The sequence below is a fragment of the Pleurodeles waltl genome, chromosome 7 (assembly GCF_031143425.1).
Source record: "Pleurodeles waltl isolate 20211129_DDA chromosome 7, aPleWal1.hap1.20221129, whole genome shotgun sequence".
Classification (NCBI taxonomy): Eukaryota; Metazoa; Chordata; class Amphibia; order Caudata; family Salamandridae; genus Pleurodeles; species Pleurodeles waltl.
The window spans coordinates 866,123,064-866,140,086 of NC_090446.1; the positions used below are offsets into that span (position 1 = coordinate 866,123,064).

Here is a 17,023-nt window from a genome sequence, read left to right on the forward strand (position 1 = left end):
TTACGCAGACTGTATATACAATGCAAAGTTTCTTTTATCATTTTTCAAACGAGAGAACAATCCCCGCAGATGCCGGTAGACTTCGTGACCATAACACATCAATGTCCTAACCAATGCTGGGACAAACGGAAAACACACGCTGTCTCTTAAACAGTGGGACAAAGTCTTGGTAAAAAATCAGTTCCGCCCCTGCTTGCAGGGACAGACAGTGGCACAAAAACTCTGAGGACAGAGGACGATGAGGACAGAGACAGGCCCAGAGAGACAGAGAAAGTCCAGGAGTGACAGAGAGAGACAACGAAAGTTATGGAGAGACCGAGAGACGCAGAGAGAGAGAGACAAAAAGACAGCGAAAGACGGGAAGGCAGTGCTAGAGATCTCAGCGCTCCTAATAGGGAGGGACTAATAAACAGGGAAAGACAAGGAGAGGTGGAGAAAGACAGGGATACACAGAGAAAGACGCGAATATAAGGTGAGGCTGGGAAACAGAGATAGAGAGAGAGAGATAAGGAGAGGTGGAGAAAAGACAGGGAGAGACAGAGAAAAATGTCGAAGGAGAAAGAGATGCAGAGAGAGAGGGGGAGACAGAAAGGAGAGGAGCTGAGGGGAGATGTAGGGAGAGCATTGAAGAAATAGAGACAGAGCAATAACCGGAAGAAAACAGAGAAACACAAAGCTAGACAGCAGAGAGACAAGGAGAGAAAGAGAAATTCAGAGAAAGACAGGACGACACGAAGAGGGAAAGAGAACACATATAACGAAATAGGGTGGCCGAGTAAGGCATCAGTAGGGGGCGGCTACAGAGAGAGACATGGAAATACAGAGGAGGGTAGGAAGATAGAGAAAAGCAGAGAGAAGAGTAGAGAGAGAGAGAAAGCTAAATACACGTAGAAGCAGAGAAAAACAGGGGGAGGGAGACAGCGAAAGAGTGGAAGGCGACTGGGACACAAACAGAATCCGAGGGATATGGAGGTGCAGGGACAGAAGCATGGGTAGAGGCAGAAAGAGAGGATAAGAATGAGTGAAAGATACAGAGAGACAAAAAAGACAGGAACGCAGAGGAAGTCAGAGAAGCTGGTGTGAGACGTAGATAGAAAGGGAGATGGTGAGGGACAGAAAGGCAGGGCGAGACGAAAAAACACAGAGAAAGCTGTTAAGAGAAACAGAGAGGAAGACATGCGGCGAAGGAGAGCAACAAAGAAAGACAGGAGGAGGCACAGAGAGACCGGGGAGAAGCAAGGAGAAACAGAGAGAGGTGGGGTGAGGGATCAAGACAGTAAAGAAAGGAGTGGGCAGAGCAGCCTGGAGGGAGAGTAGTGCTCAGCAACAGAACCTCGGCAGCTTTGCCTCAGGAAATGGCGTTACTTTTGAGCGGGTGTACACCTAGCAGCCACACACAGATTGGGACCAAACAAATACTAGGCGAGGGCCACAAGGAAAGGAGCCTTGCTGTTCCTGGAGTGAGGGCATGATGTATCCCTGATATCGAACATACCCTGAAGTCAATGAGAGAAGGGGGTTTTTGCACACAATTACGTAAATCTGTTTAAACGCTTATCTATAATATAGCCCCTATACAACCAAACTCTAGAAACTGTAGGTCTTGGAGTTCATGCCACATTGATGACTGCCCTTTGGGGACTTGGGGGGAGCAAAGGGCTTGCCCTGTCTCCCCCCGGGTTTATCGGGCCAGAGTGGAATGCTCCACGATCACAGTTTTGGATTGGGCAGGGTTTCAGGAAGGGGCGGTGGTTTAGGGCAGGGGATAAAAGACAAGGGCTGGGTGTGGGCGGCCTCTTTGGTCGTTTGTCACACCCAGTGGGCGTTTTTGTCTTCGTGAGTGGTGCTTCTGTCAGGAGTTGTAGTGAGTGTTGGGGCGGTAATTTTTATTTGTAGGCGGAGTTTAGCTTTATTCTTAGTACGATTATAATTGTTTGGTTGCCATGGAACCTAGCAAAGTTGTGAAAGCGCTAAAGGTTTTGCATGATGAAGGTCGTGAGGATTTGTTAAGGGAAGGTGTTTTGGAGGAGGCTTGGGTGGGTTTAAGAAGGCCTAAAAGGCTTTCTGCCGAAGGGGTTTCTGCTGCTGTGGCAGCCTGTACATCACCGGTCAGGGCAGGGAAGAAATTTTGTGGGAAGAGTGCCACCGGTAGGAAGGTAGCGCGCTCACCTGTTAATGTAGACGTCGGGGATGTGGGGTCACCAGGACATCAGTTGTGTGGTCTTAAGAGACGGGGTATTTCTAGACTGCCTAGGCGGCAGGGATCGTCGTTGGTTACGTGCATTGCAGAGGGAGGCAGAGGCTCGGGAAATGCGGCTGCGGTGGCGAGGCGAGGCCGCATGGGGGCTCAGATTCGATTCGCGCATGTGCGAATCGGATTGAAAAAACAAGCTTGCGCGCCTCTAGAAACAAGCGCCGAGCGCGGGAGGCAGGATTCAGAAGAAAGGACGTTAGAGGGCACGTCCAAGATGGCGGCGCCCAGTGAATTTATTCAGCAGTCGGCATTTTCGGTTGGAAGGAGGTCGGGTGTGTCCTCGAGAGCAGACGCTTGTGTATCAAGTATTGAAGAAGATGTGGTGGTTATTTCTGACGAGGAGGAGGAGGTTCAGGTGAGTCAGGTTTGTTCATTAGCCAAGGGAAAGAGAGGTAATTTAGTTTTAAGTGGAAGGAAGGGTGGTAGTTGCATGCAGTTAATTCCTAGAGTGGTTAGTCCTATGTTGTATAGAGTGCAATCATGGGGGATAAGTAATCAGGCCGTTCTCCAATTGGGTGAGCAGATTGAGCTAGTGGATCAGGATGGGAATGTTTTAAAAGGTACGGTGTGTGGTGAGAGGTGTAGTTCTGGTGCTATAGATAGAGCACATGTTAGCTTGGATTTGAGTCAACCTGAGGTAGGGGAGGGTCCCTCTGGGTGTGACACGTCCCATGTTTCGGGTGAACATGGGTTGCAGGCGATTCACCAGCGGTCTGGGCGGATCGTTGGTGAGCAGAGCTTGCCGGTGAAGGTCAGGGCGCCTTCATTACACCGGTTAGAAGGGAGGGTTAAACCTGGAGCGGTTTACCCGACTTCGGGGGAGACGTTTGGCGACGATGAATCACAGCCATCCACTAGCCGGGGCGCTGGTGCTGTTTTGGCTTCCATGGAGGAAGAATTACTTGATTATGACGAAGAATTTGAGGAACCAGTTTCGTCACGTCAGCGGGTGTTTCTATCGGGCGAGGTGCCTGGTGAGGTCCAGGGCGGCCCCTCTAAGGCGCACTTACAGGCGGTGGCAGATCAGTGACTCATTATTTGGATGATTTTTTCTTTGTTGGGAGAGCTAACTCAGGCGATTGCGGTAGGGCTTTGCAGGAATTTCAGAGTTTGATGTCCTCTTTTGGGGTCCCGCTGGCGAGAGAGAAAATGGAAGGCCCAGATACGTGCCTAAATTTTTTGGGCATCGAATTGGACTCTGTGCTGATGGAAGTGAGGCTGCCTAAGAACAAGGTACAACAGTTGATTGCTATGCTGGAGGAAGCAGTGAGGAAACCTAAGTTGGTATTGCGTCAGGCACAATCCTTATTGGGTCATTTGAATTTTGCATGTAAGGTGGTAAGGGTTGGCAGGGCGTTTTGCCGCAGACTTGGCTTTGCTATGCGCAGTGCCTTTTTGCCGCATCATCACATTCGTCCTCGATCATGTGTTAAGGACGATTTACGGATGTGGATTGTGTTTTTGAAGGACTTTAATGGAGTGACGATGCTTGTGGAGGATGAGGATTGGTTTTGGCACATTCAGATATTTTCAGATGCGTCCGGAGCTCATGGTTTTGGTGTGTTTTGGGATGGTCATTGGGCAGCGGAGGCCTGGTCTGAGAGTTGGAAGCATGCTAAATTTAGAATTGCATTTTTGGAATTTTTCCCCTTAGTAGTTGCATTGACAGTTTGGGGCCGATTCTTGGCCAATCGGAATGTCATATTTAATGTGGACAATCAAACTGTGGTGCATTTGGTCAACTCTCAAAAAGTAAAAGATGAGAAGGTCCTTAAGCTGTTGAGGGTTTTCTTGCTGTGTTGTTTAAAATTCAGTATACTGTTTAAGGCTCGTCATGTTCCTGGTATCAATAACGACATCGCTGATGCCTTGTCTCGTTTCCAGTGGCAGAGATTCCGTGGCTTGGCGCCGGGAGCGGATGTCCAGAAGACGGCCATACCTGGGGAGTTGTGGGATCTAAGAGATTAAAAATGTTGGAGCTCGTTCAGCAGTCTGTAGCTCCGTCGACGAGGAGGACTTATTTTCAGGCTTGGTTGGAATTTTTGAATTCCGGTGCAGTACGTCGTTTGGGTGGCAGTGATGTGATTTCTAGGAGACAGCATGATGCAGTGCACTTTGTTATGCAGCAGATTGAGGCCGGTTTGGCGGCAGTTACGATATCGGGTAAGTTGTTGGGGGTTTCTTTTTATGGTAAGTATTTTTGGGGTTATGATCCAATGGAAGGCGAGTTATGTAGGAGGATTTTGGCTGGATGGGCCAGGTCGGGGGGGGTAAGGCGTGACCGACGGCGTCCTATTACGTCTACTATGTTGAGGTCCTTGTTGGGTAACTTGGGTGGCATTTGTTCTTCCGTTTGGGAGGTACGTTTATTTTCTCTTTGTATGTCTTGGCTTTTTCATGGTGCATTTCGCATTTCTGAATTGTTGGGGGTAAGAAGGAGGGAGGGTCTTCTTTATGAGCATGTGAGAGTCGGTGATGGGGTCATTGGGATATGGTTGCCTTTTTCTAAAGGGGATCAGTTGGGGAGGGGCCAGGAAGTGATTGTAGAAGCTAAACATTCTATTGATTGCCCAGTTCTTTGTTGGTTTGCTTTTTCTTCAGAATTATCTCAATCATCAAGGTTTGTATTTGTTCACGAAGATGGGTCGCATTTGTTAGCATCTCAGTTTTTAGCGGTGTTGAGAATGTAGGTTCGAAGGTTGGGTTTGGATCCTAGTAGCTATGGCACTCCTTCTTTTCGGATTGGGGCTGCAATTGAGGCGAGGAGACAAGGTAAATCAGACCAATCAATTAAACAATTGGGCAGATGGAAATCCAGATGTTTGCAGAGGTATGTGCGTTCTTTTAAACAGTAGATTTCTTCGGAGGCGTTTTTTCTTGGGATCTGTTATTTTCTTTTCCTGCTCCCCCTTTTTCCTCCTTGCTCCTCTCCCCTCCCTCTCCCCCTACCCACTCTCTTTTTCCCCTCTCTCCTTTTTTTTCTTTTTTCTTTTAGCTCTATAAGGGTTTGTTCTTATATAGTAATATTGCGGTTTACTTAACATATTTTTTCTTGTAGGTTGTGTTGGGGGTCCCGACAAGGTGTGCTCCGTTTGGATTGTAGGACACTCTTTTGTTCGCTGGGCAGAGAAACAAGCTTCATCGCGGCATTTTGGGAGTCATCTTGGGCTGGATGGGGCAAGGATAAAGATTAGTTGGGTAAGAAAGAGTGGAATGAGATGGGGAGAGTTACTCTATGTGCTGGTGAAACGGATGGAGCAAGGGGTTTGTCCTGATTTATTGGTTTTACATTTGGGGGAGAATGACATAGTTGCCTTGTCAGGTATTGGTTTATTGAAGGTGATGAAGTCAGATTTAGTTAGGATTAAATGACGCTGGTCAGGGACGCATAACGTTTGGACGAGTTTGGTGCCGAGAAGAGTGTGGAGGGGTGCTCATTCAATTAGAGGGATTGAGAAGCAGCGTAGGAAGATTAACAGGGAGATGAGGAATTTTTGTAAGGCTCAGGGTATTTCAGTTCTTACGTATGAGAACATTGTGGTTTCTGATGTAGAGTTATTTCGACAGGATGGTGTGCATTTATCGTTTTTGGGAAATGAGCATTATTTGTTGGAGCTTAGGCTGTGTATTGCCGAATTACTGGGAGAACGTCTATGGGATAGGTAGATAGGTTTTTTGGTGGGGCAGGGAAACGCCTGCTCGGGTTTTCCTGGGTGGCCTTTCGGGGGGGAAGGGGTAGATCAGAAAAGAGGACAGGGCAGGGGGTTTTCACAAACAAGGGTAAATGGAGAACGTCAATCCAGGACAGATTGGTTAACGGGTTGGTCGGGTCAAGTTGGGGATGGGACAAGGGGTAGTGAGGTGGGGTCCTTTTAGAGGGAGTGGGAGGGGTTTTAGGTGATGAATTTGTATTAGTGAGGTTTGCGTAGTTTTGTGAGGCTTTATGCCAAGGTTGTATTTTACCAGACCTGCTCTATTAAAGCGGCCTTTTACCCCTTCAAGGAGTGTTGTGGTTATTTCACTCGTAAGGCCTTATGGGGACTTGGGGGGAGCAAAGGGCTTGCCCTGTCTCCCCCTGGGTTTATCGGGCCGGAGTGGATTGCTCCACGAGCACGGTTTTGGATTGGGCAGGGTTTCAGGAAGGGGCGTGGTTTAGGGCAGGGGATAAAAGACAAGGGCTGGGTGTGGGCGGCCTCTTTGGCCGTTTGTCACACCCAGTGGGCGTTTTTGTCTTCGTGCCCTCCCGCCCACCCGAATAGATTTAGTTTTTCTTAATGTTTTGTTAAGGGGGGGGGGGAATTTTGGTAGTCATACATAACGATTTTTGTTTTCATTAGTTGTAATGTGGCAATGTTGGTTTTAACAGGGCAGGTCTTTTAGTTGTGGCTTATCAATTGTGTATGGGTATGGCAATTTGTTTGGGTTGGGTGGGTGAGCTATTTGTTTTCGCCGCTGATAGTCAGGTCTGGTTTTGGTTATGTGCGTTTTGGTGGGGAAGGGGTAGATCAGAAAAGAGGACACGGCAGGGGGTTTTCACAGACAAGGGTAAATGGAGAACGTCAATGCAGGACAGATTGGTTAATGGGTTGGTCGGGTCAAGGTGGGGATGGGACAAGAGGTAGTGAGGTGGGGTCATTTTAGAGGGAGGGGGAGGGGTTTTAGGTGATGAATTTGTATTAGTGAGGTTTGGGTAGTTTTGTGAGGCTTTATGCCAAGGTTGTATTTTACCAGACCTGCTCTATTAAAGCGGCCTTTTACCCCTTCAAGGAGTGCTGTGGTTATTTCACTCGTAAGGCCCGATGTGACTTCAACCATTGGTTACATTGATAAATTGTTTCCCCATCCATTCCTTTGTGACTCATATTTTCACATGGTTCTCCGCCCTCTCTCCCCCACCCTGTTGTCTCTCACTGAATCTTTCCCCTAAACTGTGAAGCTGAATGTGTCCCTCACTAAGTTGTCACGGCCTTGATTTTTCTAAGCTGTCACCTGTTGTAGCACATGGTCTCGTTCAACATATGATAATACTCAGATTGTCACGTCTGATCCCTCCTACATTGTCAGACTTGACTCTGCTCTCACATTCTCTTCATGTTGATACTCTCTTGTTGTTTCGTTAGTACCATACGCTCTGGTTAAGTTCGATGTCATTTCAGTGGTTGGTCACATTGCTCTCTTGTGCTGTTATTTCACTATTAATCACCAGGTAAAGCTGGCTGTTGCACGTTCACACCCAGATCTCTAGCTTTTTCTTTCCAATTGCAATATTTTAGAACTACTCCAGCACTGGAAAAATAATTTTTAAAAAACAAGCAGTGGCATAGCCAACAGGTTTTGCCTCAGGGTCCATAATAGTGAATAGAGCTTTTGGTTTTGCCAATGTTTGTAAGCTATATTGTACAGTTTTGTGTCTACTGTGCAGCATGTTGATAAGTTATAATAAAAAAGCTTTAAAAAAGCATGAGTTTCACAACTAGGTTAAGAGCTCAGGAATAGTATAAAATACTGAGGAAGTGCAACTGAGAAAGATTATATGCAGGCTAAGCATATACATATCAAGCATGTTTATGTGTAGAGTATCGGCATGCCAAAACACTCTGCAAACAACATAGTCCCTCCCCCATCAACACATTCTGTGATGTTGTTGCATGCAGACGCAAAGTGCTGTACTATTTGGAACCAGAGGGTTTTCACAAAAGCAGCCATCATTTCTGTCACAAAAGCAGCAGTCATTGCTGTGTGTTGCTGGCATGACCGTTGGTTCCTGGCTCAATGCATACAGGCCCAAATGTAAACTTTTTTAGCACCACATTTGCACTGCTTTTGACACAAATTTTGGTAGAAATTGGGATAGAAAGTTACCATGGGTATTATATGCCATACGAACACACACAGTCTTCCACAGGGCATAGTCCCTTTGAACTCCTATTTGGAAGTCAGCCACAGACCATGTTAGAAATGTTACCCGAACAATGGGAGGAAACCGAGGAAGAAACAAAAGACTTATTCACATATACTAGTGAACCACAAGACAGCTTACATACCGTGTGGGAGGACATCCATATACAGCTACAAGAGGCCCAGAAGAAACAAAAAGCTCATTACGATTTGAGTAGTAAAGTTCGCGAGTTAACCATAGGACACAAAGGCCCTCATTACAACCTCGGCGGTCTTCTGGGAAGACCGCCGAGGCTGCGGCGCCAGACTACCGCCAGTGCTGGCAGTAGTTCTGGCTCCCTATTTCGACTTTTCCACTGGGTCAGTGGACAGTAGCAGTGTTACAGTCCGCTGGCCCAGTGGAAAAGTTACATCAACTATGCTGCCGGCTCGTAATAGAGCCAGCAGCAATGCTGATGTGCAGTGGGTGCAGTAGCATCTGTTGCGAATTTCACTGCCCAAAATTCAGGCAGTGAAATGCGCAATGGGGCTGTGCCTGGGGGCCTCTGCACTGCTCATGCCAAGTGCATGGGCAGTGCAGGGGCCCCCAGGGGTACCCCAAGTCACCTTACTACCAGCCTTTCCATGGCGGTGTCTACCGCCATGGACAGGCTGGCAGTAAGGGGAGTGGAAATCCCCAGCGGATTATGACCGCCGGGACCGCCGTGGCGGTATACCGCCGGTCCCGGCAGTATTACCATGGCGGAAGCACCATGGTCGAAATGAGGCAGGCAGTACCGCCAGCCTGTTGGCAGTACTACTGCCACAATAGCCCTGGCGGTCACTGACCGCCAGGGTTATAATGAGGGCCAAAGTCTTATTCCTTGTACCAACCACAGAGAATAAATTACTGGCCCATTGGCAGGGACCATATATGGTACTTGAACAAATAACCCCAGTGACATACACAATCGAAATACCTGAGGGGTCAGGCAAAAGCCAGATATATCACATTAATCTCCTAAAGGAGTGGCATGGAAAAGATTATCAAATTAAAAACCTATATATTACTACCTGTTCTGAGCTTGATATTCCTATGTTTCCTATATGTTCTGACCCTGAGCAAGAAAATGTGCCCCATTTTGGTACTAATCTTACTGCTTCTCAATGTTGTCAATTAAAAGACAGCACTAGATGGTATGTGTTCCCCTATAGTCCTAGTCCCCAAACCAGACGTCTCTATCCGATTCTGTATAGACTTCCGACAAGTGAATTCCCTTTCCCATTTCAATACCTATCCCATGCCTCGATAGATGATCTCCTAGAATGATTAGGATGGGCAAAATATCTAACCACTCTAGATCTAACCAAAGGCTACTGGCAGATTCCCCTAGAAACAAATGATAAAGAAAAAACAGCCTTTGCGACTCCCTCCGGGTTATACCAGTTCACTGTACTGCCCTTTGGACTTCATGGAGCTCTCACCACTTTCCAGAGGTTGATCAATTTTGTATTATGACCCTTTCAGGCCTATTCAGCAGCCTACTTAGATGATATCATCATATACAGTGAGACTTGGGAAGATCATATAACACACTTGTTACACATACTAGAGGCACTTCAACAGGCAGGTTTGACAGCCAACCCGCAGAAGTGTAACTTAGCACAGAATGCAATTAATTATTTAGGGTATGTGATAGAAGACGGACCCTTTAGGCCACAAATAGAGAAGGTAGAGCCATTACTCAAATTCCTGTCCCAAAGACCAAAAAAGATGTTAGAGCCTTCCTGGGGATGGTGGGTTACTACAAGCAGTTTATTCCCCATTTTTCCAACCTTGCTGCCCCCCTTACTGCCCTACTGGAAAAGAAACGGCCCAATCACAAATCCCAGTTATACAACTTAGAGAGACAGCGTTTCCATCACTTAAAATCTTTATTGACTACTGAACCCATTTTGCATTGCCCAGACTTCCACAAACCCTTCCAGGTACAAACTGATGCTTCGGATCAGGGAATAGGAGCACTGTTGTCCCAAGAGGGGAACGATGGACACTATCATTCTATTGTCTATATCAGTAGGAAACTCTTACCTTGAGAACAGCATTATGCTACTGTCGAGAAGAAATGCCTTGCGATTAAATGGGCCATGGAATCCCTTCGCTATTATCTCCTGGGAAGGACCTTCACCCTCCTCATGGACCACAGCCCTTTGACTTGGCTTTCTAAAAACAAAGAAACAAACTCTTGCATCCTTCGATGGTTCTTATCACTCCAATCTTTTTCATTTCAGATACAACACTCCCCTGGTTCCCTTCTGACCAATGCAGATTTTTTAATCGCGCTATCCATCCAATGGGTGGCTCGAACAGCCACTCTCTAGGGGGAGTGAATGTGGTAGGACGCCATGTGCCAGGCTGAGAGGGAAGTACCCCGGGGCACTTTTCAGCTTGTGGAGTCCGCGCAGGAAGGGGCGGGGCACCATCAAAACGCCCAATGCCGGGAAGACACAGAGCGCATCAGAAAAAAGGAGGTACAGCGTAACGGGAAGCAAGCAGAGAGAAGCGAAGGAGAGACAAAAGCACCAGGAGATTGAGAAACGCGGAGACAAGAAGACAAAGCGCGGCCAGGAGACGGTGAGCCGCTAGTTCCAGAGGGAGAATTATGACACAGACACAGTGTGACGCGGCTGTCCAGAAGGGAACCGCAGCCAGGAGACGGAGTTACGGTGAACTTAGGAGACAGAGGAGGAGGGAGAGGACACGCTGGAGCCAGCCACATTCTAGGAAGAACATGGCCAGATCAGGTACGGGGTGTGTACTGGGGATGGGGAGGTAATATGAATAAAACAACTTACAGAGTATGAAAGCACTTAGGGGCATATTTATACTCCGTTTGCGCCAAATTTGCGTCGTTTTTTTCGACGCAAATTCAGCGCAAAACTAACGCCATATTTATACTTTGGCGGTAGACGCGTCTAGCGCCAAAGTATGAGTAAAGAGCGTCATTTTTTTGCGTGAACGCCTTCCTTGCGTTAATGAGATGCAAGGTAGGCGTTCCCATCCCAAAAAATGACTGCGACGCAAATGCGTCGTATTTATACTCCCGGGCAAAAATCACGCCCGGGAGTGGTCGGGTCAAAAAACCCCGCATTTGCGCCTCTTTTTAACGCCTGGGTCAGGGCAGGCGTTAAGGGACCTGTGGGCTCAAAATGAGCCCACAGCTGCCCTCCCATGCCCCCAGGGACCCCCCCTGCCACCCTTGCCCACCCCAGGAGGACACACAAGGCTGGAGGGACCCACCCCAGGGACATTCAGGTAAGTTCAGGTAAGTATTATTATTTTTTTTAATATTTTTTTTTGGCATAGGGGGGCCTGATTTGTGCCCCCCTACATGCCTCAATGCCCAATGACCATGCCCAGGGGACATAAGTCCCCTGGGCATGGCCATTGGGCAAGGGGGCATGACTCCTGTCTTTACTAAGACAGGAGTCATGTAAATGGCGTCTGGGCGTCGTTAAAAATGGCGCAAATCGGGTGGAGGCGATTTTTTGCGTCAACCTGACTTGCACCATTTTTAAGACGCCCTAGTGCCATTTTTCCCAACACCGGCGCTGCCTGGTGTACGTGGTTTTTTTCCACGCACACCAGGCAGCGCCGGTCTGCTTGCGCCGGCTAACGCCATTCAATAAATACTGCGCCCGCATGACGCTACAGAATGGCGTTAGCCGGCGCAACATTTTTTTACGCTAAACTGCGTTAGCGCAGTTTAGCGTCAAAAAGTATAAATACGGGCCTTAATGAATAAAAAGGGGGGTAAGAGTTGGGAGAACACAACAAAAGGCACACTATCAGGTAAACCAAGGAAGGCACGTGGTGAATAGGGGCGCACATTACTAACTAAAGAAACAAAACTAGCTATAAAACGAAAAGACCGTATTGAGGCCTGAGGTAAAGGAAGAAAGAAAATCCGACTAAGGCGAGAAGAAAGTAAATCTGCACTAACTGCACCGGCCACGGAAACATGAGAAACAGGGAAAATAAAAAAAGATAGAAGAGGAAAAGAAAGAAGACAGGGGAACAGGGTGTCAGTGATCAACCAACGTGCCTTCTAAATGGCTTCTTCTTTCTCCCTCTTCCGATATTTTCATTGGCGGAAAGTCGAGATGACTATCTGAATGGATAAGAAGACCCAGTTAGGAAACACCTGAAAAAACAAAAACGAAGATCATATAACAACAAGACAAGACCTGAGAAAGAGAGACAAAATCAAACACAGTATAGAGAAAAGAAAGAGTGAGAACAAATAAATAAAAGACCACATACAAAATTCTATTACGCCTTCCATGATGGCTTTCGGAAGGTTAAAGTGCCTCTTTGCTGTAGCAGGTCTGACAGCCCAGTATGCAGTCTTGCCCGCTCTAGCTGGAGGGGCGGGTCGGAGTGCCCTAGATGCTCCAGTAGAGGTACTCCGCTGCCTTTGCAGTGAGCCTCCCTGTATTCAATGTCAGGTCTTAGATCCTTCCGAATTGTTGGGTAGTTGGAATCGTTGCTCTTCTTCTGCAGGTAATGGCTTGCTTCTCCTTCACACCTGCACACTGCTCCAGGATGACAACCCTTTCACTTCTTCACTAGCCCCCTCATAGCATATGGCATTCATAACAGCGCACACAGGAGTTTGGTCCCCTTCAGGTCACAGCGTTGCACAGGGCGACAGCCCTCTTCTCGTTAAAGCAATGCACCAGAGCGACAGCCCTCAATCAGCGCAGCCTCATCCTGGCAGAAGGAGCTCATGGCAGCACATAGGTTTTTTGCATTCTCTTTGTGCAGTTCAGCCACTAAAAGGACATCTCTTTATTTCTCCTCTTTCACCTCAAAGGTTATTGATTTCTCTTTAATTCTTAGTGAATGAGGGTAGAGTGAGGTTGGCAGAAAGAATCCACATGAAGGTCCTGTGCATGCTCTCTCCAGCCCAGCAACGCAGTGTCGGGCTGGAGACAGTCTACTGTGCATGTGTGTTTAGCTGGCCCAAGACGGCTGGCCAAACACACATGCACTCTGTGGGGGAGTGCTGTGCACTCCCCCCCACTGCTCATCTCCACCGTGGCCCCGCACCTTTACAAGAAAATGATAATAAACGCAGTTTATTATTATTTTCTAGTAAAGGTTTTGCAGCTGCTGGCAGATGGGGGCAACACTCCTCCGCCCTAACGGAGGAGCCCCTGCAAAACACTAGAGTTTTCCCACAGCATCAATTTATTTTCCTTCATATTTAGTACCACTGTCAGAGTCCATGGTGGAATCTGCGCAATTTATTCATCTGTCCTAATGAAGCGATTGGAACAACATCGGCCCCTAAATGCTTTCTGTTCCGCAGTCCCCAGTTTTTGATGCTTTGCAGTACTACTTCATTATTGCTTTGTAGTACTACTTCACAGGCTCTTACGTGTCTTTCCTAATTGGCCCCAAAAGATATAACAGGAAATCGAATGAGAGTATTGGGGAAATATTAATACAGAATTTATGCAAGCAGAAAAGTCTGCACCCACTTCTTACTTTTACTAATAGGGAGTTAGACATTTCAGAGCAGAGTCACAAAGGCATTTATGAGCACAATAAGCAGTACTCCTATAATACTACTTCAAATGGCCAGCTTTAGCACTGGTGGCCCTCGGTGCAATAGTCTTTTATGGCAACCTCCAATGGCCTATTTCTCCATAAATTCCCTCATTAACACTTTCCCACAGTGCACTCTTGTCTCCGTAGTCTCTCTCTGACATACATTTCACTACTTTATGATGAGTCAAAACTGCCACTAGACAAAATATGATCTCTCACCAGTAGAAACATTAATCACCAGAGCTATCTTGACATTTTTATTGTGGCCTGAAAACTACTAGACACGAGGAAGCTCATGCGCCAAGCCTTACTAGACTGAGATCAAGATCCTAATCAATTATTACATTATAGAGTATATCTTTTACAGATAAATTTGACATACTCTTCTTACCCAGACTCCAGGCTCAGTTTCTGAATACAAGGGCCCTCATTACGAGTGTTATGGTAAATCTCCTAGTAACTCTGCCCCCGCAGTTAGCAATATTGGCGGGTACCAGGAACTCTAGGAAAGGAGGGATGTACCAGAGAATTTTCATTTGGGACTTTGATGGAAGAATCAGCAGTTCCCAGTCCCCTGTCCGATTCTTCAGGTAAGTCATTATTTGTCCCTAGAGACTCACTTGAAGATGTCTGCAGGGTCAGACTATCAGATTCACAGTGTTTCCACACAACCCTTCATTTTAATAGGGCCAGGCACTGCTATTAAAAGTGCCATCTGTATTAAGAGGTTGCTTATAACGAGGCCCCACAAATCACTCAGAACTGTCTTAGTTAAAGTACTCAGTTTGGCTATGCACTCTTGTTCCTAATAATACCCACTCCTCTTCGATGTTATGATCTTGAAAAATGACACATTCACTCAGAATTCTTTCCTGATAGTACCCAGAGCTCACAGAGAGATCTGTTAATGATAACGCCTAGATTCATTCACTCATGCTGCATTTGTTGATAATGCATGCATTTCGTTTTCTATTCCTGATACTACTCTAGTGTGACCCATGGTAAATTGATTTACACCCTCATCTCCCATAGTACAGCAGATGCAGCTCCAAAAATGTTTAATATTTTAATTTGAAAAATTGTGTGACAAATAGAAAATCTAAACCACCAATTACTGAATGTTTGTGTAAGAGCAGAAACGTTGTTGAAGTGAAAAACTGATCAATAACAAATACAAAAACAATAATACATGCTGTGATGGGAACAATAATACTAAATTTTACTGATGTGCTGGGACATAGAGCCCTTCAAAATGTTTAAAATAGAAAAAAAGTGATGAATTGAATTCCAGAATTAATCTCCGTCATTAGAAATTACTACTGAAATGCTGTAATATAACATAAAGTGATATATGGCTTATGATATATCAAATAAATGCATTGGATTAGATGTGATATTGCAAAATATTATTCAAAGAGCTATAACTGAGTGCTTTAACTAGGGGTGTACAAAAATGTATTTTTTGTGAAATTCCTTGGAAAGTTTGGACATAATTTGAGAGTAAAATAGAGTTTACTGATATCTTTAATTATTTTGGCACAAGTTCATGTTGTAAAACTGTCCCCGTTTTCCTAAAGCCTCTTCGTTCATGTGGAGGAGGGATGTTGTACCACCTCTCTAACTCATCCAGCACCATTGCTGAGTCCCAACCTCTGTGCCTTTTGCACAAACCTGGATCCATTTTGGAAAAAAGGCCTAGCAAGTATCAAGGGACTTGACGAGTTACCAAGATCCTCTATCCTCAAGATAACATCAGGACAATGTTATAGTAAATCTAGTGCCGAGCATGTAGGCACTATAAAAACACTGCAGATTGTATATTGACCCAAAAAAGCACTAGTGCCTCCTGGGTTTCTCTGAAGGCCCTGCATGTCTGTTTAACCACCTGTAGAGAAACCTCTTTGTCTATTTAAGGTAAAGCCCTGACTCCACATTGACGGTTTTGAGTGTTTTTCACTGTGTCATACTATATTTAAGTTTCTGATGCCTACCTCCATTATTGCGCTGTGCACATGAGTATAACCATTATGCTGTGATGAGCTCTAAGTGCTGAAAATCAGTGCCAGCTTTACTTTAAAATGTCCACTTTTGCAAATCCAGGCTAACGACAACGGCTGAAGAAACATTTGATTTGTGTATTTATGACCTCAGTTTACATGCGTGGGAATCAGTCCCTAAATCTCTTTTTTGGTGCAACATTGCCTTGGTTTGTAAACTTCGCTTGTGCGCACATAGCGGACTTTGGGAGGACTGTCGACCGGAGGGAGGCTTGGGGAGGTGGTACAGCTCAACTGACTTGGGCTATGATTTTGGCTACGTTTGTGGGCTACCTTATTAGGTATATGTAGATGCCATTTTAAGGTGCGGGCACTATTTTGGAAGGTGACCCGTGGCTGGCGGTTAGTAGCAGGGAACTTTTTCAGTAGGGCGGTTTTGTTAGAAGTGACTAAAAAAAACCAACCAAAAAAGCCAAAATATATATATAATAATAGTAATAAACCAATATTAGGATCACAAGGGAGATTTACATAGCATTATTATACTGGACGGCAATAGCAGTGAGAGGTCGGTAGACATTGTTCTTAGTACTCGGAGCGTGGGAGGCAGTACAGCGCGACACGCTTGGGGAGCAGAAGTACCTCAAAGAGAAGATGATGTTTGAAACATTGGTCCAGGAGGCGGTGCGGCTGCTGTGGTAGGTCGGCCTCATGGATATGCTGCGTGAGGGCATGCTGGCCAAGGCATGGCCTGCGCGCAGAGTGGTGGGCGGCGTGGCTGTGACAGTCTGGGCCTGTTTACCGCAGCGCCGGAGTAGGAGTCCTGGGATGCTGGTGAGAGGGGGAGGCCGCCCTCGTGGCAGAGAGCAGCCTCCGGGAGGGAGGAGGGCAGTGGGGAAGGGGGGTCCGCATCGGTGTCGGAGGTGGGTTGGGAATTGAGGGGGCAGGGCCTAGTGAAGCGACGGCAGGGGGGAAGGGGTCAGTAAGCCCCTTCCCCCTGGGATCCCCCTCAACGGCCTGGGCTGCGGCACGAAGAGGGGAGGCCCCGAGCAAACAGGAGGTGGGCAGGGTACAGAAGAGGGCCCACGTACAGGCTGGGAAGGGGAGGGGCGGCACCAGTAGAGATGCGTTCCGTGGGGCAGGGAAGAGCGAGGCAAGCACTGGATTTGCTTTCCCCAGGGATGATGAGTAGTGGACTGAGGAGGAGGAGATGGGATGTGAGAGGGGTGGGGTGGAAATTTAGGGGGACAGAGTAGGAAGTGAGGGGGAGGGAGGCGA

The 17,023-nt window shown here is 46.8% G+C and overlaps 1 long non-coding RNA gene across 2 annotated transcripts in view; it reads right to left on the reverse strand.

Moving 5' to 3' along the window:
- LOC138247332 (uncharacterized) overlaps positions 1–16,781 on the reverse strand; it is a 112,707-nt gene extending 95,926 nt beyond the window's left edge. Inside the window, exons 1-3 of one of the 2 annotated variants that reach the window (XR_011194448.1) lie at positions 16,388–16,781; positions 12,238–12,336; positions 10,224–10,355 (exon numbers count right to left, since the gene is read on the reverse strand). This is a non-coding gene — a long non-coding RNA (uncharacterized lncRNA). The remainder of the gene's footprint in view (positions 1–10,223; positions 10,356–12,237; positions 12,337–16,387) is intronic. The other variant, XR_011194447.1, reaches the window with a different exon arrangement.
- Between the last annotated feature and the right edge of the window lie 242 nt (positions 16,782–17,023).